Below are 21,342 nucleotides of genomic sequence, written 5' to 3' on the forward strand. Positions count from 1 at the left end.
GCTTGTTTTGTAATAAATGCGCGAGCATGCTCCGAGAAATTCAAATGAGCTTTTAATAAGCTTTTGTTTTTGTTGAACGTCGGCGTTCTTTTTTTTATTCACAACGGCCGGAAATAAATTAGTACTTCATTTGTAATATTAAAAGCGGAGAAATTAAGAATGACAAGGTAGAGGGAACAGCACATCACTTCAACGGCGAATTTCTCTGACGTTGCGTGCGTCGGGAAGACACGCTTCAAGAATCGTTTCCTCCACCTCGGGATTAATAATAAACAACGACGGGCACAATAACCAAAGCTCATGAGAAAAATAAACCCAGGAAAACTTATTTGATTGTGTGTGTGAAAATTCCACGTGCAGCGTCAAAAAATTTGAAAACGCGATCGACCAGGGAAAAATAATATAATAATTTTCCACACCAAATCTGGGGATGGGCGGAAGCGTTGCGCCTTCATCTGATAAGGAATTGGAGACGTTAACCTCCTGGAACTATCGCGGCCGCCAATCTAGACTTTCAACGCCTGGCGTCAGTTTCACACTTGTTAAATTTAATTAGTTCCCTCCTTGCTCATACCTACTTCCAAATTAAGATGCAATTAATTAAAATTTTACCCGCCCACCAATTTGTTTCTGCCAAAACATACAACTAGTGAAATATATTTCTCTTCCTTATTATGGACTTGTTCCATGTTAAAATTCAACGTAGCTTTAAATTTTACGAAATAAAAATAAATAATAAATTAATTGATTAAATTTACATTGCTTTGCATGATTTTTGCATTTTTAATTAATGATCGTTTTATTTATAATTATTTTAAGAAAATATTAAATCCATTTCATTGTAATTTCTTCCTAAACATATTTTTTCAATTTCAGAAGAAATCTTTATTTTTAATTTTGAATATTACTTCAAAAATATCTATTTCCCATACCTCTATTGATTTTTATGATTCATTCTGACATTATATAAACAAATATTTTTATATTTATTAAATTATTGCGCACTATGCTCTCTTCTGAAAAATACTTAATAATGAACTCTATTTTTCAAAAAGAAATCAACCAATGCTTTGATAATCATAGAGTGAAATTTCGTTTAGTCATTTTATACTGACGGGGAAAGGAATTGACCAATTTAAAAACAAAGTTAAAAATCAAAACCATTAGCTGGCCACTTTTAGCTTCTTGGTCGCTGCGCGGTTCATAATGTCAAAGTAAAAGGTCTCTTTGTTTTAGCAGCTCGGGCATAAGTCTCTCCGTGCCAAATCCGAGTTTTCAATTAAGGAACAGGAATTTTCAATTAGAAGGGCTCATTGTGCGGCGCGACTTTTGGAGAATGTCTCGGAGAGAGCAGCGCACACATGCAAATACATACTCTTCTCTCTGCGCCTATCTGTTGTGTGTTATATACGGATTGTGGATCGGCGGTGGTGGTTTTCGGATGGCAGAAGGCGCAATCCCCGGTGTAATGAATGTTAATTTATTCACGCGGCACTATATTGTTCTTAAACACTCTGCCGGCCTCTCTTATCTGCGCCTAAATAAAAGAGACACTCACTCTCGCCGAGAATCTCTCGCGCGACGACGAATTATTATTTTTTTAACACGTGCAAAAGCCGAGATAGGCATTAATGGTTTTCGGTCGTTTGACCGACGCCAGGACCTTCTACTTTCAAAGGGCCTAATCGATAAACCACTGTTTAAAAAATGAATTTTCTGCCACCAAAGGAGGCAGGATTTTCCTCTAATTTAATCACAAACGATTTTTAACTCTCAAAAAGTTGAGTGAAATATTTCTCTAAACTTGTTTGGGCAGAAAATAGTTCTTTTGAGAAACAGGTCGGCGTTTGAGAGGGCTCCGCCGGCAAACATAATAAAAATGAGCCGGAGAGGGAATTTGTACTCGTGTGCATTTATTTTATTTTATCCGCGCGCCGAGCCCGGCTAGCAATCATTTTATTTTAAATACGCACGTATATAAGGCACGGATATACGGACGGACGCGGCGTGTTAATAAAACACACACCTTGTTATTGTCGCCTCTCTTGTGTCCAGCCATAAAAATATTACACGTGGGAGGGGTCCCGCTTGTAATTCTCTAAATTATTGACACGGCTACATTAAGAACCTCGGACTCTCGGATTGTGTGCCTATTTTAATATTTCTGCCGAGTGGCACACGCCTACATTGAAAATCTGGCGACAATATGTGAAAGTATGTTACATGTAAAAAAAGCTTGTATATATAAAATGTAGCAAAAAATCAATTCGTTCTTAGAATTTAATGATGCGAATATTGAATTTTTTCGTGTAATCAGCATGCGCATAATTTAATGTACATGTCACAATTAGATGTAAATTACCCTCCTTACAAGCGTCCCTCTCTTGTTCGGCAAATATAATTCTCCTCAAATCAAAGCACAGAATTTTCTTCCCATTCTCGCCAGCAGACGAAATCGATTCAAGCATACCAGAGTGCATAATTAATGACGGATCGGAATTCATCAAAATTATATTTTGAAAGACGGCCCTGTATTATAATATGTGTGTGTATGACTGGAGGGGATATTTTGCATCACGGCGCTCCAGCTTTTATGTGATAATGGCCAAAAGCGTCTTCCTTCGCTCCGCTCTAAAATATAATATACCACATTATTTATTTATACTAAATTATTATACAAAACGAGACCGTTTTACGGTCTGAGTAGGAGGATTGGGGAATTTTTTAATAACAATAATAACAACGGCTGCCTCTAACGTGTGTTTCGAAAGAATTGAGTTTGGGCTTATAGCGGTTGGAAACTTTGCTAAATTATTGCACAATAAAATCCGTCGGACGGACCATTGTGTTTGGGCAAAACAATTAGAGAACGCGAACCGGCCGGGCAGATAATTAAATTAAAGTTGGGTGCACGTGGTTAGAGGACTGTGAGAAAATGGCAGCAGCTCAAATTAACGCAGGCAATCGGAGGAAAAATAACGAGAGGATTTTGATGTTTCCATTTAATTGCTCCATTGTTCCGTTTGGTTATTTTTATTGATATACACGGACGGAGAGATAGGAAAAGAGAGACGGAGAGGCAGAAACTACTCAACCGACTCTGTCCAACTAGAAAGGACCGTTTTTTGGGCGTGTTTCTCTCTCCTGCCTGATAAATACAATGTCAATACTCAAAATAATTTGTTAATTAAAAAAATCACACCGGGCTGGGCGAGAGATTAGCAGCAGATGAAAAGGAAAACCAGTTTAATAAAAGAGAACAAGAAATCCGCCTCTCTGCGTGTTTAGATCGCCATATAATACCAAGTGCGAGAGAGACACAGGCATTTGTATAAATGAACACCTATAGCAGTTTTGAATTCGTTTCGGTGTAAATGGGGCCTCAAACGAGTTGTTTCAAACCACAACATGGAATTCCACTATTCAAACCGAATAAATAACCAAATCTGTTTGGTGACACTTTTCTTTTTTCTTTCAATTTAGAAACAAATATTTTAAATTTCGCATTGTGGCTAATTATTGGGTCGGTGAGTTTGCATAATCGCGTTTGTTACTGCCCAACGCTAGTAGCAACCGACAAAACATTATAGTTTAAAATGAAAGGGACGATGATCGTCTGAAGCAGCGTAATGAGGATAATAGCTGCCTGCCTATGGCCGCGGTAATTCGCATTCGTAGCTCTCTCTTGCCATCTCAATTAATAAAAAGAGGCAAAGATGACGTCAAAAAATAATAAGAAGACGATATAAAGACTATTGTGTTCTGCTCTCGTTTGTACTGTACATAATAATGAGGCGTAATGGCCCCTGATGGAACATGTGTCATGTAGGGAGTAATTTAATATTACCCATGCACACGCATCATGTGTGTGACCGTCGTCATTAATAACCTATTAATGAATTAAAATTGGAACACCCTTTCTGCTGCTTGACAACAGGGCCGATCGAGAGCAGAGTTGCTGGGCCTGCTGGCGTTTCTTGTTCTTGAGAACAAAGGAGAGCAGATGGTTAGTGATAATTCTTGAAAGGCCTCCAAAGACCAATTTAATTTTGAAATTTTAGATGAAATTACGTCGTTTTAATACAAGTTTATTTTATGAATTTTATTATTTTTTTCGATACATTCTGTAATCTGTATCAAATTTCTGTATTGTTTTATAAATGTGAAATTTCTTCTTTTATGAAATTAATAGAGTTGAATTTGTAAGTTAATTTTGCAAAAATTTTTCATTATCAATGAAGCTTTTTGCTGAAAATTTAATTATTTTTAATTTTATATTTGAAACTTTATCTACCTCAAAAAGATACCAATTTATAACAATTTTGTATTTATTCATCAGTTATTTTTATTTACTTTAAAATATTTGTTAAATTGGAGTATCATTCAGAATTGATTTTAAAAGTTATATAACGTGTATTCTGAAAAGATGAGAAACAGGAAAAACTCACTTTATAACTGACAGAGGTCACATGTTCATCAATAATTACCCCAACAGAAAAAAAATAAATTTGCACAACAGCCCATAAAAATCCCTAAGAGCTGTCAATAAAACTCTCCCAAGAGTTTTCTCTCCTACACGTCTCTAATTTTACTGCTCATATTATATTAATTTTCTCGCGCTCTACCTGCAACATGCACGTGCCTCTCAATCAAGCAGACGAAAATTAGCCTGCGAAAATTGCCACGCACCGAAAGCTAACACCTCTGCCTCTGCGTTAAAAGTATATTTCAGGTCGATTTTTATTTCAAATTGACGGTTTGCGATTTGGCATTAGTAAATTACACGCGGCCGCGGCTTAATAGCTGATAATGCCACAATAATAAGACAGCTCGAGTGTTTCAACAACTGTAACGCAAATCAAGGCCACCACTCTTCCAATGGTTCACGGCGAGCTATAATGACATCAACAGCCATCAAGGCATCAAACGCTGCGAAAGAAAGAACGACGTCAGCCAAACTGGCAACGAGCTCCAATCGTCCGAAAATTATGCACCGTTTTTTGCCGGTGTTTATCCATGGGAGTAATTTGCTGAGAAACCAACAAGCTTTGGACTTTTATGCAGGAGGAAATTAAATATTTTTTACTTCAACTTTTGGCTATATAGTTTTTTTATTAAATGCATAAATTATAAAAAAAAATAGTTTTAATTAGATATTTTTAATTTTTTCTCATATCTCAACTTTTATATTAATTTTTATTATTCTAATTTCTTTAATAATACACTTACATTTTTTATCAAAATTTTGAATTTTTTCTAGATTTAGCTAATAAAAATTAAAATTATATGTACATAATATTTATTTAAAAAAAAATAATAAAAAGTAAAGTCATCTTTAAATTAACTTATTGTTAATTGATAATCATAATACATGTAAGTTAAAGATTGTTAGAGTGGAAAATTAAATACTCGAATATTAATTTAACCCTCACTCATTGTCAGAAATGAGATTGAATTTTAATTTAATTTCAGCAGGTGAAATTAATTTTATTTTCTATTGCCAAATTAATATATCTGTCAAAAAAATAACTTCAACATTGTATTCAAATATAAATTAACCAAATAAACAAAAATAAATGAGGCATGAATGAAAAAATTATTAACGACTAAATTTTAAAAGAATGGACAGTAGCAATTAAGGCTATGCATTGTTATTCTCTCGCGTGTGCAGGTCACATGCGAGGTCATTAGCTGGCCAACTTTGATAAATTCATTAGCGGGAGGGCAATGCAATTAAACCGATTGACTTTTCCATCATCGAGCTAATCGATTTTCCGCCTTAATTACCAGCGGCGGCGCCGAAGCCGTCCAACCGACCGGCCCTTCTCTCTCTCTCTTTCTCTTTTTTAAGTAATCAAGTGTATCGGAAAGTTATCTGCGAGGGCGCTAACGAAGTAAATTAATTAGTCTACGCTCCTGACAGAGATCGACTGACTGGGCGCGCTGGTCAGAGGGAGAGTCGCTGCCCGCCCGACCGCACGCACGCGATTCCGAGCTGGCCTCCGCCGCCCCCGGTCGGCCCCCAGCACGCCTCCGAAGGGGCCGAGAAGCGAGGGGCCCTGCAACCCCATTCTTCCAAGGTGAGCGAGGGGAGGTGCCGAACGAACGCGGGGAGGGTTCTGGTGGTGGGGGAAGGTCGACTTTTGAAGCGTGACGTCACGCATGTCTAATGAGGGGGGTGGAAAATTGGCGGGAAACGCGATTTGCGGCCGATATGAGGCCGAATTCGGCGATTCCGAAGCGCGACTCGCCGGTAAAGGGGGTGCTATGGGCCTGGCAGCTGTTGGGTATTGATTTTTGTAGACCTAGATGCGTAGAGTATAGAGTGTGTGTGGACGGAGGTGCCATGTTGCTGCGCGCCGCTCCTAGCTTGTTTTTTCGCGCCTAAATTCCACTTGGCACTTCGGCAAGTGGCTACGTCGGCGATATGGGGGAGCGCCGGAACGTCGGAATTCCGGAACGGACGATGTGAAATGATTTCGTTGTGTCGCTCTGTTGATCATAAAAGTTGTGATTGGTTATTAGGAAGGCTGGAAGGGGGTTCAAGTAACATTGTAATTGAGTTTGGAAATTTTTTTTTAGTGAAACTAAAATATTAATTTTTAATCAAATTATAAAAGAACAAAAAAAAACTTCTTTACTTTTGAAAATATTGCTTTATAAATTTGAAAAAAAAAGGATTAAATAATTCAATTTTTATCAGTATATGTTAAGGTAATAATATTCAAATATTGACTGCCCTGTTTAATGATTTATCTCAAGATCTGAATGGGAATATTTTAGGTTATTTTATTTTTACAGTTTGAACTTATATTTTTTTTTTATCATTTACTTTTATTACAACTTCTGGCTTGGGGAAATTTGGGCAACTTTTCTCACACTCGCCCGTTGAGTTTCATTAATTTATTTCAAAGTGGCATAACAAGACAAGCGTTGCGAATCGAAAATTTTTGCTGCGCACGACTCCAGCTCGGACACTGACTGAGCATGATCTGATCTATTTCTGAACCGTCCAGCGGTATGTTTATATGATAATTCGGAGCCATACATTCCTCGACCCACTACCAGCAAGCGCAGTCCATAGAACACGCCGCTAGAGATAGATAGGCCTGTGTGGCTGGCTGCGTGATGTCTGCGATATAAATAGAGCAGTCAGCTGTGTAAATGCGGGGATCTTTCGAGGGAGGACAGAGCGAGGCGAGGGTGGCATGACGGCCAAAACAGTCTGGGCCCGCGTGCCGACACGGCCGCTCTATCACACACACACCGCTCTCTCGCCTTTCCAACTACATAACACTTCTTCTTCGGCAAGCCAGTGACAAAACTGACCAGTCAGCAAAGGCGCCGACGCTTGGCGCCGCGTGCGGCCCACGTGGCTCTGTTTTGGTACGTCCGATATATTGTTGTCGTTATGTCGTGCCCACCCCCTCTCCACCCTACTGGCAAGCTTTAATGCAATTTAATCCTGAAATTTAAAACAAAAGAAACTTTCCGATTAATTTTTGCAAAATTTTTATTTGCAAAACAAGCTAATAATAATATTTTGGAGTGCACACATGGAAAAAGTAATTAATTGTTTATTGTTTACTTTTCAAATGGTCTAAAAATAATTGATTAAAAATAACACTTCCAATTTTTTATTATTTTACTTCTTTGGAATGGAAAAAAACTTCATATTTTAGCCAGTTGTAATCCATAGTGCAATTGTCAAAAAAATTGATAAGAGCCAAGGCCACTTTTTAAAACCTTTTCTTGCTTATGTACTTTTCACAAAGCTTTCTTCGTGAAAGGTTTTTTGATGACTCGATTTGCATTTAAATATGCGTGATCAATTCGCCTCGCCTTGCAAACGAAAGTCACTGGACAATTTTCGCGATTGATTTAAAGGACACGAGCAAAAAGTGCCGGGCCATTTACACAAATCCCGCCTTTTGTGCGTGGGCACGGCCTAGTCATTAAAATCAACTTAATAAGGCGTGTTTTCGTGTGAAATTTCCACATCGCCACTCGGCCGCCGTATAAATGTAATGATAAGGGATCTTTATAATTGCCGTCGGATAAAACTGCTTTTTGTTTGACTAATTAAATTTTATTGCCTGTCTTCTATTGGGTCCCTCTCGCGCGCTCGATTTCTCTCGTTTAATTAATCAAGCCACGTATATACATTCGAATGTCTGTGTACATCACACAGGTACAGAAATAAAAACCGACGCGCGAGGAGGCAAGTTAATGCGGCCCGATTGTAAAACCGATGATTGCTCACTTATTCTTTCTTCGAACGTGAATCACACGGATTATTGCCGGACCTCGTTTCGACTCGCTTTTGTGTGGGTTTTGGAGATAAATTCCGACGGGCATTAACAGGAATAATTGTATAAAGTACGACTTGTTTTAATTTTACGGCGCAGGCAACGACGCAGACCTTCAGTTTTAATTATGGCTGAAATAAAAAAAGTGGAAAGCTTTTAAGAGGCTTTAAAACTTGATGTGCTGAAATAATTTCTGCCCTTCAAATCCATCCTTAATTGGAATTTTAATTCGTCTGCAAGTCTACTTAAAAGCGTACACATAAATAACTTAGATAAAAATGTGATCACCAATAAGTAAAAAAATGAAATTGACGATGACCAACAAGAAATTGATGAAATATTTAAATTACAAAGTGATCTCAAAAGTCTGCCACCAAGGGTTTAAGAAATTAAATTGTTCTGTCTAAAAATATTTTAATTATAAAAAATTCTAAATATAATTAATAAAAAAAAAATGTTGAATTCTCTTTCAACAGACGTCTCCAAAGATTTTTATTACTCGTTCTACACAATTGTACATTTAAGAAAAAAAATGATCAGATTATTAAGAATTAATTAGAAATTTTACTAGAAAGTCCGAATAAGTGAAGTATTTTTTTCTAGCTTGTTTACCCTATATGCGCCCCTGCCTCTCGGAAAAAAGCATCCCGCAGCACACACTTGCGCCGCGGGTTGCATAGCCTTCAATCTGATGAGAGGCGCTGCTGCATCTCGGATTGGAAATTCTCTCTCTCTCAAAAGCAAACAAACACAATCGTCTTGAAAGCCACTAAACTGCAAATGCACTCTTTTAACGGCAATAAAACTCAGTGCAGTTGCTCGTGGACTAAAACGGCCATATTGCACTTAAAAGCAGCAGCTCGACGACGACGGTATGTAAAATATATTTAATGCCGTCCCCGTGCGCGGCAGTGGGCGTCGGCCGAACAATCGCAATCTCGTCGGCTATCGGGTGGTTTGTTTTGCGCTGCACGCGAATAAATCTGAAGGAAATAAATAAATGCAGCCGTGCGGTGAAACGTGATTGTTTTGCGAGTGCGATTCCTAATTACCGGTACACACCGATAAATTATGGCTTTAAAGTGGTGTCCCTCCACCCACGCCGCGTGCAGAATGTCCCTTGTTTTCATTCAGTTTACCTCTCTCGGCTTCGGAGACAATATAAAAGGGATATTTGTTGCCTCAGATATCGAGCCGGGGCTCCTCGCGAAACGGATCTTTTCTCTCCAGCAATTTGCAAAACGAAAAGGCGGCGGAGACTTATCGAGTCGCGGGAGAAATGATCAATCAGGGTGATGAATGTGTTCGCTCCGGTCATTGTTCTCGAAACCAACACATTCATCCCAGAGTCCTTCTTTTTTCAATTAAAATGATTATAATTCAATCTTGATTCGCGCTCTCGGGGCCAATTTGTTCGTTTCGCCTCTTTCCAATTAATTAGCATATAATCAAAGCGACAAATTTAAATCTTTCTTGAGGTTTCAAGAGGGAGTCGACCGACCCAGTACGCGGAAGGAACGTACGTGGGACCGGCAAATTTACAAGCACTCGCAGAAACAGGCCGGCCGAATAAATGTACGCGCGTGTAGATTTTTATTCTTGTTTTTATGGGGGATAGCCAAGAAAGAAAGAGAGAGCCTGGACCGTTCGCAGCGATTAAAATCACGAATATGTCACGATTCGCTAAGCAGACGCATTTGTTTCAAGCCGGCCCTGTGCGGAGCTGATATAGCACGCCGAGTATATTTAGAGGTATATATGTGTGAAATAAAGCACTACATGCGAAATTGAGGCTACGTAACTTAAAACACTGCGGCCGTTTTATTGGCAAACACTGAATTGACTTCAGCACTAAATAAAATTGATTGAAAGAGTTTACATGTTTCTCAAAAATAATATTATTGATTTTAATCTTTTACGCAAGCATTTAATATTCGTATAATTATTTTGTTTAAGTTGTAAAGAAAAATTATTATATAATAAAATATTATTTTTTTCTTAATTTATTTAATATTTGTTTTTAACAATGTAAGTATAATCTACTTGTGGTTAAAAATCTTTTAAACAAAATAATTTTAAAGGTTACAATTCCATGCAAATTAACCAAAGTTTAATAAATCATTTTTAATAATCATTTATTGAACATAATATTATGTCGTTTATTTCATGACCACCGATTGATTTAATGATTTTGAATTTGATAAGAAACAATAAGAAATATAATACATTTATTATGACTGACATTTAGTTTTGTCCCATTTACAATTAGTGATGTTTGGTTTATTTGCTATTATTATGCTCGGTAAAGAAGAAAAAACCAATCTTGGTCTCATAATATTTGAGGAAATTTCACGGTTCACTTAAAGGACGGTAATTAACCTGGGCAGCCGTCGTCGTGACCTTATCGCACCCAATCATGTAAAACTCCCACCGGACGCAATCGTGGGAACAAAATCGGCCCGACTGTGAACCAATGAACGCATTCTGTTTCTTTCTTTCTTTATTATTATTTTTTTAATGCAAAGTCGCACCCTCGAGAGATAATTTCATTTTGTAACTGGGACGTGCTGCACCGACAATAAAACACGTGAAAACAAGCAGCCGAGGAGGAGGAGGAGGAGTGTCGCGTCCTCGAGATTTCTGCCCCGACGCTGTGAATAATGATGCAGACTTGATAAAACACACACTTGCGCGCAGATAAAGCGGCAGCCAGGCCTGCTGGAAATACCTGACAGTAATGGCAACGAGCTAATTTAACTACTTTACAAGAAAATGCGCCGATTCCCGGAAAGTGCATCTCGCGATGCTTAACTTTTTTATTGAGGCCCGCGTGCTGTCTGCGCATTTTAATTAAACGCGCCACAAGCCCTTTTTTCTGTGTGAGACCGACAGTTTTTGGCCGCTTTCTGTATCGCACTTGGAGATCTGACTATGAGTAAGCAAGGTGCCTCGCTGATGCTCGTTTTCCCATAGACCGAAACGGTAGCCAAGAAACCAAAAGGCATCAAAAATGATATCATGTTTGATTTGGTCTCTCCGCAAATTTAAACTATAAATAATTTATTTCAACAAAAACATTCACTCCTGATGTTCGGCTCATGAATGAATATTTAATGTTCCAGATTAGCAAAATATTATCATGTATTCAGTAATAAAAATTACTTTTTTGCTAAAAATGAACTATAAATCAATTTGTTTTATGAAACACAGTGCTTGGAATTAATTTTAAACTGTTCCGAATGGTTCAAAATGGAAATTTTTTTCTTGTGCCAGTATCAATCATTATTATTTTAGAATAATCATCCTTTTATCCCAATAAAACTGTGTAATTATTAACTTTGTAGTAAATTCTTGGATCTTTTTTATTAAAATTTATTTTTTTATTCAATAATATTTTCAGGATTTATTTTCAATATTTTGTGTCAATTTTTTTCTAGATTGCTGACAAGATGCCCGTAGATTTTCTCGCCTTCCACGTGCCTTCTACTAACAAATTGGTGAGTACAATCCTCATTTTTTTTCCCAATATTCTTTGCGAAATTTTTTAATTAACTTTCGGGCGGTCACCCAACTGACACAAGTAGATTCCACGGTTCCAGTGTTGTTTTCGGTGATTAATTAAAGACTGCATTCGAGATAAGCACGGGGCGGCTTCGTGCTATCTCCTTGCGCTTTTCTTTTTGCCGCGCTCCACTTTTAATGGCCCTCGTCGCTTCCTTCCTTGCCTCAGCCGAGCGAGATACACCTAGCCTGCGATGGCCCTCTACTATGGATTTCCTTCTTAATCCGTCGTAAATTTTGTTCTTTGCGCGTCGGTGGTGCTGTGCGAGACCATGTCAACGGAGTAATTAAACTGCACACAGCACCCAAAGTCAAACGCCGTCGGCCGGCGTCCCCAAGAGAGGAAAAACAACAAACGTTCCGGTCGCCGCACGTTGGCAAATTAATCACACCGCGTCCAATCAATTTCGTCCAGCGAAAAGGAACCCTCATTTAGGCTGGACCTTACATAAATTCAATGAACAAATCAATAAACTGACTAAAAATTAAATAACCTCGGAATATTAAAAAAAAAATACAAATTAAAAAAATAGCCTGAAATTTGAAATTAACAGATAAAATAAAAATATTATAAGAGAATCATCTAAATTACGCAAAAATATGGGGATAAAATTAAACAAATCATGAAGCAAATTGAAATTCTTGGATTTCTTAAAATTATAAAAAAAAAAACTAATCCTTCGTTCAAATGCAGCTAAATTAAAATTGCATGAATTCTAGTTTCATTAGTGTTTGAAAGAAGATTTTTTCATTACATAATATTTTAATGCAGAGACATTCTTTTTTTACGACATTTTTTCTGTAGCTCATTAGCTGATTTAATTTCACGCTGCGGACATTCCGCTGCTGTTTGGGCGCAGCAGTGTTTATGAAAGCCAAAAGAAAGCAGTGTGCGAACCATAAAAACGCCGGCGCCGAGCAGAATTAAACTTTTGCATTTTGCCCCGCATTGTCATAAAGCGTCAGCAGCCCTGCTTGCTCTCTTGCTCGCCACCGCTTTAATTAAACATGTTGGGCACGAAGAAGAAGAAGAGCGGCCGCAAGATAAGAAAAGAAAAGGGAGGAGCTCTGCGCTTTTTTTTTGTAAAATATGTTGGTTAATTTTTATTGTTGCCTTTCCTCCTCCACTCTCTTTTGCTTGCTTGAATGTGTGCAGAAGAAGAAGAAGGAGCAGGCAAGGGGTGGGCCGCAGCGAGGGTGTAATCTTGGTGGTAATGTAATAAGATAAGGGTACACACACATAGACACAATGCTGGATATTAAAACGGGGAAGTAGGGGAAAAAGCGAGAAGAAGCAGAGCGTCCAAGAAGACGGCGGGCGAGAAAAGCAATCAGGGAGATTTCTCATTAGTGGCTTACCTCATAAGACGACGATGAACGCACGCACAGACACACAGCGGGCTATATTTTACGCCACCGCACCACCACCACCACCACCATGGACAGGGTGACGTCACGCCCGCCGGGGCCCTTTTTAATGCTCGGCAAAAAATTATCGCCGCTAAATTAGTGCGGGAGGTGATTGATTTTATCGCGCGCACCAACGCCCGCGTTCATTCCGCCGCTTCTTTTCACCGCAAAACTCTTTCAAGAGCAGGCTTATTCCCTTAAAAAAAAACGCCAAAATCGGTGTTATTTTTTATGTTCTGAATTTTTCTATTCAGTTCATTAAAATGTCTATAACAAAAAATAATATAGAATTGATTTTGGAGTAAATTATTTCCTATTTAAATATTTTTTATCTAATTTCTATCTTATCTTTTTTACGTTTAAATTTTTCTTCCAGGAACGTAAAATTCTAAAAATTATGTTTACCAAGCATGCCATTTACATATTTGATAAAAGATGGTAAACTGTATATAGTGTTTTAGAGCGCCTATTAAGAACTTAAAAAAGTAGGCACCTAAGTTATTGTATGTCTAAAAATTTTGCCTACTTAACATTTTTTGAACAAATGACAAAGAAAAATAATTGTGTCTATACGCTTTCATAATTTTTACAAACAATTTTGTTTTTAAGAAATTTTTAGCAATGTCCTATTTTTGCTTTGACAAAAATGCTGCCTTCAAATTCATTTTACTACTTTACAAAATGTTTTAAGCGTTTCACGTAATGCACATAAAAATTCTTCTCGATTCCTTCATCAAATTACGCTTAGGACCTGGCAAAAAGTATCCCATTTCCTCCGTTTTCACGAGTAAAAACATTAAAAAAACGACGTCAGTTGATTTTAATAACACTTAATTAGGCAACCGCAGTGGAGGTAATTAAATCGAGCCGTGGCCTCCCGCTGGTGGCGAATTAGAAATTAATTTCACCGGCGCAGCAAAGCAACTCATTAGGCGGCCGTTTTAATTACCGTCTGATTTAATAATCCGTAATTAGCTGCTCTCTCATGCACCATGCCTCAATTTACGACTGGAAAAAGTACATAAAAAAATTAAAAACACGAGGCAGCGACCACCGAGCGGGATTTCATTAAAAAATCATCATCCGCAGCCGCGAGTTACGACCGGGCTAATATTTTTTGTAATGCGGCAAGCATCAGGTTAATTACTTCAATTAGCGGTCTTCGCAATTAAAAATAAGCCAGCCAGAGTCAGAGGAGCTTGATGAGCCTGCACTTCTCTCTCGGCTCGTAAAGATAAAGAAGGAAAAGTTTTAATGGACACTGGAATATGGGCAGCGGCGGGCAAACAAAATTAGGGCCTGCGTTTTAAGTATTGGTCGGGCGAGGGAGAAAATGAGAGAGACAAACACAAGGGTTATCTTTGATGAAGATGACCGGCAACGCTTTAATGAGTCCGACTGCCAAACTTTTCCCCTTCTTCTTTCGCTAGCTGTTTTTCCCTTAAGAGTTGGCGTCACTTCCAGCGGGGTGAGTCAGACACAAGAAAGAATTTCCAAACTTTGGCCCCTTGAACGCCCATGTGTGCAAATCCGTGATTTTCAATTTATATTTTCTGATAAAATGTATAGTTTCTTTGTAGAAGGAAAAAGAGACTGACAAGGGTATGAAAGGAAACGGACTTTTTGCCACCAGACTTTGCGTAATTGCGAGAGTAGAGGTGAAATTTTTTGCTCGGCCAGCTACAAAACGCCGTTTCTAAAAAAATGGATATTATAAATATACAAGTCGGAGGGAACTTGTGCCTGGATCCATTTTATTTATTATTATTGCCGAGAAGCAAGAAAGAGAAATAAAGAAAGAATGGAAAAGGCAGTTCATTTTCATTCCACCTGATATTATTAATCAATACACACATAACAACAACGGCAAAGCCGCCGCGGCACCGAAATGATGGAGAAAAAAATTAAAATAAGAATCGCCTTGTGCTTGACGCCGGAAAACAGACACACAATGTGTTGAAGGCGCTTACATGCTAAAAACTGCTAATCAATATACGAAACGATTATTTATTCTTTATCGCATTATAATAACCCCGGGCTTTTTATTATCACGCCAGAATAAAAGAGAATGGAAAGAAAAACAACTCGAAAAGCTGAAAACGTGTCGCTCATTTATCAAACACGGGTCGAGGAGTGCCTCTAAAAAGTGGAGAAAACACCAGCACCCCAGTTTGTATTATTTTTTACACGCCAGAGGGCTATCAAACATAAGCTTTTCACTTTCATATAGCATTATATTGATTAAGAAAAAGAGTAAGAAATGCCAGAGTAGGTTAGATTTATTTTCTACAATGTTTTATTAATTTTGAACCATCTGCAAAAACAGTGAAAAAGGAAAAACTGTGTATAACAATTTATAGGAAAGAAAATTTTCCAGTCTAATTAATTAATTAATAATTTTGTAACTTCATTCATTAAAAAAATATTTATCTACAAAAGTAATTGTATGATTATTTATTTGATAATTTATTTAAAATTGAAAAACAACAAAGGAATTAATTTTATTCTTGCAATTGTCAGGTAATACTAAAGTAACCATCTTATTTCGATTTTTTTCCTGATCTGTAATTCCTTCTGTTTTGTTCTAAACAAAAAGAAAAAAAAATCTCACTGACATGAAAGTTTCCACACAGTGAGTGCAATCACAATTATTTCTCCTCTTTTCTATTATGAATAGGCTAAACGGGTCAAAAAGCAACAAAATGAGCCAATTACTCAAGCAACGGATTGTTTTCAGCGAACAAATTAGGTAAACGGCCTGTTTTGAATAGCCCCGACGCTACTCTTTTCACTCACTCTCGGGCACTTTACGCCCATGGTACACATTTATGCTGGCCGGCGCACTTAATCATCCATTGTTATCAGAAGTAATTTTCGTGAAAAATAATAAGAAAACGCGCCACGCAGCGAGCACAGCAGTCTCTTTTTTTCTAGCGCATTGTGTATTATATACGCCGAGGCAATTTGTATTAATTTATTAAGAAACAAACGAGCTCAGGGGGCTGCACGTGAAATATTCGCGGCGTAATGAGCGCCCGCCGCCGGCGAATGCCCGAAAGCACGGAATGAATAAAAAATCCGCTTTATGGCTGTTTGTTGTTGTGTGTGAATTTATTTTGCGCGCAGCTGATACACGTCCAGCAGCTTTCGAGTGGAAAAGCACCCACTTTGTCGGTGAAAAGGAAGAAAAGAAACCACCCGGTGATATGGGCCATTTTTTATACCGCGCTCGTCGGAGGAAATGCCATCGACTGACTGTCGCTCCCCCGCACACTGAATTACGCACGTAATTAATTAGCCTAGCCCAGCACTTTTGTCGTCCATACTGGAGAAGGACACGGCATTGTCAAGAACTAATATGAAATTCAAGACGTTTTGACTTAAATTGAAAATTATCTATTACAGGTTAAATTTAGAATTGTATTTGTTTTTAAAAATTTGGTATAAAATGATTGACAACTGAATTTTCTGAAAATATTAATATATTTAATGAGAATTTTTAAATTTTTAACTTGTATTAAAATAATCAAGGATTAATAATTTTGAAAATCCAAATTTATCATAAGTCGAAAAAGTTATTAACTATTAATTAATTTATATTATTGTTATCATTCATTTGCCGACATTAAGAATTTCAAATAAGTTATACTTTATAAAACCGAAACATTTATTTCTAAGTTGAAAAACCCGGATTCTATAAGATTTCCTATAAGAAATCAAGTATTTTAATTTTTAAAGCATCTTTATTAATAAAAATTTTAACTCAATATTTTATAATTTATACAATTACTCATAATGAACTCTTTGACAAATTTTTGTTATGTCGTTTTGTACAGCCTTTTAGGGTTATTCTAATGGGGTCAGAATTAAGGAGAGTGTAGTTTTGGCATCGCTGCTGCTCTTATCTGAACTCATCTGTTAATAAGAAGCAGAACCTCCTTCGGCAATATTATACAAGTTCGGAAAGCACAGCACACACACGAGAAAAACATTTTCCCGCCGCGGGCCATTCTGCAGATATGTGCTGAGGAAAGACAATGCTCTCTCATAGAGAGCAGAGCAGCGGCACGAGGGTCATTTCTGATTAATTAATTCTGCCGTTGCTCGTTTTCTCTCTCTCGGTCTTTCGGTCGGTCTGCGCGCTGGAGATAAAATCTGCTGCATCCCCCTTCTCGAAGAAAGAAATGGGCCTCGTTCCAACCCCTGGCCGCCCGCGATTAATTTTTGTTGATGAAATTTTCTCGTCATTTACAAAGACTGCGGCGTCGGCGGGCGGTTGCGGCGACGCTTGGTGTACATTGCCAAGAGTAATTAGATAAGAAGAAATAAAGTTATGGTTTTACCCCTGCTCTCGGGCCTTAATAGCATTACGGAGAGAGGAGGAACGTATAAGAACTTTTGTGTGGTGCGGACAGTATCAGCGCAGGCGAAGGCAAACAATATATTATATAAAAGAAACGCCAAGTGGTGCGCGAATTAAAATTATACAGCTCGGAGCGAACGGAATTTTTCTGCCGGATGATTAAAAAAAGCAGAGCGTCTATTTGCACTGCTTTTTTATATTATTTTTGCCTCCTCCTTCCTTCTCTTTTTCTCGTCGTCTTTTTTAATTCGAGCCAAGTTATTTTCGCGCCATTTGCCGTGTTAATGAAAAGACGAGAGAGTGTCGGTGCGAGGCGAGAAAAGCAATTAACACGTCCGTTTTTCCATCGCACGACAAGTATGGATTTATTATCCGCCCCTTTTAATTCGTGCCATCAAAGCGGAGGAAAGCGAGTAGAGAAAAGAAGAGAGGAACTGGTTGCGGAAATCTGGCCGATTCTAATCAAGGCCCCTTTCCTTGGGTAATCAAAAGTCGCATTTGAATCGTTTTCAAGCAGACTCGATTTCTTTTAATAAGTTTAGACGAAGGTTGGAGAGGGATGGAAAAAGAAATCAACTTCATGGTCGGGGGGATAAAAAAGTTACGTGTAGAATATTAATTGGCAGATTATGCATTTTTACTGGAGAACTTGCAGGGTAAATTTAAACTCTCCCTCTACATCAATGCACTAAACAACATTTTTGTGGGTTATAAAATTTATAAATCAATGAAAAAAATAATTATTTCTAATGTAAATAATTAAGATTTTCTGCTGTTTTAATTTTATTTTAAAATTAAAACAATCTTTCTGCACTAAATCAATTTTTGGTTACAATAATTTTTTTTAATATTTTCCAATAAGTGATTACAATTTTTTTTTATCGAAGTAATATAAAGAATGACTCCGAAGATACTAGAAATGGTTTGAAATAAATGAAAATTTTTCATCTCCGTGAAACGTTGATGAAATAATAAATTAGCGGAGCTAAAGCAACCAATTTTCCACAATCGACCTGGTTTTGGTGCCGAATCGAGTGGCGGCGTTTTAAGTGCGGTGCGTCTTGAGCCAGAACGGCACAGGATTTCTCGCAATGAATTTTTATCCAGTGCCCGGGCCATTAAAAATCCTGCTCGTGCACTTTTTACCCGCACTAATTAGTTTTCGGCTAACAGCGCCATTTACTTTTATTTTTGCGCCCGGCGCGGAAATAAGAAAGAGGAGGAGTGCTGGAATGGGCAGCCGGCTGGTGTGTGTGTTGGTAGTGTTCGACTAACTATAGAGCACACACACACACACACACTCGCTCTCATTTTTTCCTAATCTAAATGGACTCTGGCCGTAATAAGAAGAGAGGGTGCTGCCTTGGAGAAATTAAACTGCTGCCGGCCTTCGCCCGGCGCTCGCTGATGGGGTGGTCGGGGAAGAAAAAAAAAAGTAGGAGAAAAGTCCGAGCCAAGAAAGAATTCCAGCGGCCCGTTGTTAATTAGTGCGGCACGCAATTATTTTCTTAGGCAACTCGCCACCAAAGTTGCCCCTGCTGGGAAAATTGCCACTTTCCCGTGCTTCTTGCCATGCAATTACTTTAATTAGACAAAGTTTGCCCTGGGAAAAACTAGCCACAGCAGCGCCGAAAGTTCTGCCTCTATTTTTCATGTCTGACGGAAAAGACGCACGCAAAAACAGTGCAGCCAAATAAATAGTTCTCTAGCTATCTAATTAATAAATAATCTTCCTAAATACAATTCCATCTCCAATTTTTTTAAGGAAGTTTTCCCAAAAAGTATACAAATTACAATTTTAAGATCTATTTCTACCAATTATCTTATTGTTAATTTTTGTCTGACCTGCTTATTTTTTTGCCAATATTTTTTATTTTTTTTTATATATTTTGTGTGAAAAAGTACAATTTTAGACAGTATCTGTTCAATCAAATTTGTTTCTGGCCTGTTCGCTTTTTTGCCTTACTCATTTTTTTACAAAAAATCTTTATTGATAATTTTAATTTTTTTTTACATCTAAATTTTAGACAGTAATTTTGTAAAATTGTATCAATTTCAACCTAATTCGTTAAATATTTGTCTGACCAGTTCGCTTTTTGCCTCGCTCATTCCGTCGTCGTGTCTCTCGTTGCTTGCTTGTACCAGACAGTGGGTGCGCTGTAAAAGTTCCGCAGGTACTTGTAACTCGGCAGACATTCCCTGCACCTCATTCAAGTTCTCCATTCACTCTCTGTGGCTGCCCAACTCATTCATGTCTTATGCGAGGAGTATATATGTTGCTGGAGTAAATAGCCGCTTGTGTTTATGTACTTGTACGTTCCATACTTCTTCTTATACACATAGGCCTCTTTCTCTCTCTCGTCCACACATAAACGCAAAAGAGTCGAACGGCAGCAGCTCCTGCGAGGAGGCTCGCTTATTTTTATTGGCAGCCAATTTGGTCGCCGTGACTGTGACCGGAAATTTATTATCGCGTTTAGAAACATGCACTGCAATTGCCGTTGGCCTCCACACCTTTGATAATTACGCGCCAATACAGTGAGAGAGACGCGCGGGCGTGTGTTTTTCCACCATTATTTATTTAATAAATTAAGCACCCGGTTGGCCGGCCAATGTCATAGGCTTCTATGTCAGAGGAGCCCACTTTAACTTTAATGGGCGCTCATGCCGATGTTTTTTGCCTGTTGAATGCATGATGTCTCAAATTGCTTTGCAAAAATATCAATTCCGATAAATTCTTGATCTTCTAATAAAATTAATAAAATTATATCATTTGGTTTGATTTATTAAATTTTCATTTCCTTTTTATGAAAAACCGGCTTGTATAGAAAGTAAAAATAAAGAAAATTCAAACAAAGAAAGCTCAAATTAATTTTTATAACATTTTTTTTTTTAAATTTTTGGGAGTTTATTGATTTCCTATCTATTTAGTTTAAAAGATACAAACTGCCGGATTTTACTGGAAATTGTCCTTTATGAATTTCAATCAAATAGAGAGATTTACCTAAAAAAGATTTATTTAAAAGTTTTATGATTTTTTTAACGTTTATTATTAAGTTCTTTTCTATATTCTTGGCTGAATTATTGAAAATTATTATTTTTAGATTAGAAAAAATTTCATGATGCTTTGTTATTTGATAAAAGAAAAACAATACTAAAATGAGAAAAATTAAAATATTAATTAATTTTTTCGAATAGTGCAAGAATATTTAATTTTTGTTATTGAAATGCATTTTTTTCTTTTTGCAAAATAAGTGAACAAATAAAAAATTCTTCATTAAATTCGCAATCTTGACTGTCAGTGTGGCCTCTGTGTGGCATTGCGACACTTCTTTTCCTCCCCTCAGTGCCTGTGTAACTTCGTATGTCTGGCTGGTGGTGAAACAAAAAGCGGGTGCGCACATAAAAGCAGCGATTTGCTTGGAAGAATGAATAATGTGTAGGTTTTGCCAGTCTCTATATTTCTCTTTCGGAAAGCAAAGCAGCACCCAAGGCAGCGAAAGAAGAGCCAACCAACTCACTCACCCCTTTTCCTCTCTTCTTCTTTGGCACAACAAATGAGTCTGCCGCTGCTGCTGATTGTTTTTTCTGCGCGCCAACAATTAGAACCGGTTGACAAAAAAGAAAAACTGCCCGGTGAAAAGCTTTTTACAATCAGCAGCAGTCAGTCAAAAGCAGCCAGCCAGCGAGTCCACTTCC

General features: G+C 37.7%; 1 protein-coding gene across 5 annotated transcripts in view; it reads left to right on the forward strand.

The window, feature by feature from the left end:
- LOC132193135 (zinc finger homeobox protein 4) overlaps nt 1–21,342 on the forward strand; it is a 171,578-nt gene that overhangs the window by 4,031 nt on the left and 146,205 nt on the right. For 4 of the 5 annotated variants that reach the window (XM_059613550.1, XM_059613552.1, XM_059613553.1 and 1 more), the window contains exon 4: nt 11,747–11,806. The gene's annotated coding sequence lies outside the window, so the exon portion shown is untranslated. Of the gene's footprint in view, nt 1–5,995; nt 6,081–11,746; nt 11,807–21,342 lie in introns of those variants that run through there. The other variant, XM_059613555.1, reaches the window with a different exon arrangement.

The sequence above is a fragment of the Neocloeon triangulifer genome, unplaced genomic scaffold, assembly GCF_031216515.1.
Source record: "Neocloeon triangulifer isolate White Clay Creek 2 clone unplaced genomic scaffold, ASM3121651v1 ptg000003l, whole genome shotgun sequence".
Lineage (NCBI taxonomy): Eukaryota > Metazoa > Arthropoda > Insecta > Ephemeroptera > Baetidae > Neocloeon > Neocloeon triangulifer.